This window comes from Bison bison, unplaced genomic scaffold (genome assembly GCF_000754665.1).
Source record: "Bison bison bison isolate TAMUID 2011002044 unplaced genomic scaffold, Bison_UMD1.0 scf7180017864200, whole genome shotgun sequence".
Classification (NCBI taxonomy): Eukaryota; Metazoa; Chordata; class Mammalia; order Artiodactyla; family Bovidae; genus Bison; species Bison bison.
In genome coordinates, this window is record NW_011494772.1 from 6750145 (window position 1) to 6751071 (window position 927).

Sequence of the window (927 nt, forward strand, 5' to 3'; positions counted from 1 at the left end):
AGAGTCGGACACAACTGAGCGAATGAACTGAACTGAGAGACCCAGTAAGTTTTTATACTTGAAATCGCACCTGGTAAATTTGCTACACTATTTTTAATAGACTATATTAATCTGTCTACATTCTGCGGGACTTGCTACACACTCAAGCACACCCTCTGTGAAGAATGACAGCTCTGTTGCTATCTTCCTGATGCTTATGTATTCCATCGCTTTCCCAGTCATTTCAAAAGCCGGTTTGGGAGGGGAGAGCTCCACTTCAGGAACAGTAGCACAAAGACGTCCACAAACACACCCCCAAGCCAAAGGGCTGAAAATTATTTTTTAAATGTATGTTTATAACCGTATTTAAATACATGTATCATATGTTTCTAATTATTTATAATATCTGAATATGTTTATAAATATATATACAATATATAGGTAAATTTATTTATATACGTGTGTTAGTCACTCTGTTGTATCCAGCTCTTTGCAACCCCATGGACTGCAACCTTCCGGGCTCCTCTGTCCATGGAATTCTCCAGGCAAACATGTTGGAGTTGGTTGCCATTCCCTTCTCCAGGGAATTTCCCCAAACCAGGGATCGAACCCGGTCTCCTGTACTGCAGGCAGATTCTTTACTGTCTGAGCCACCAGGAAAGCCCAAAGTTACTTCTACTTACAATTATGCTTATAATAATATATACTTGCTTATAAATACATTATAAACTATTATAAATATAACATATACTTGCTTATAATTATGCATTTATAATATAAATATATGCTTATAATTGTCTGCATGTATTTGTTTTATATATTAATTTTAAATTTCTGTATCAGTTCAGTTCTGTCACTCAGTCATGTCCGACTCTTTGCGACCCCATGAACCGCAGCACGCCAGGCCTCCCTGTCCATCACCAACTCCCAGAGTTCACTCAGACTCAC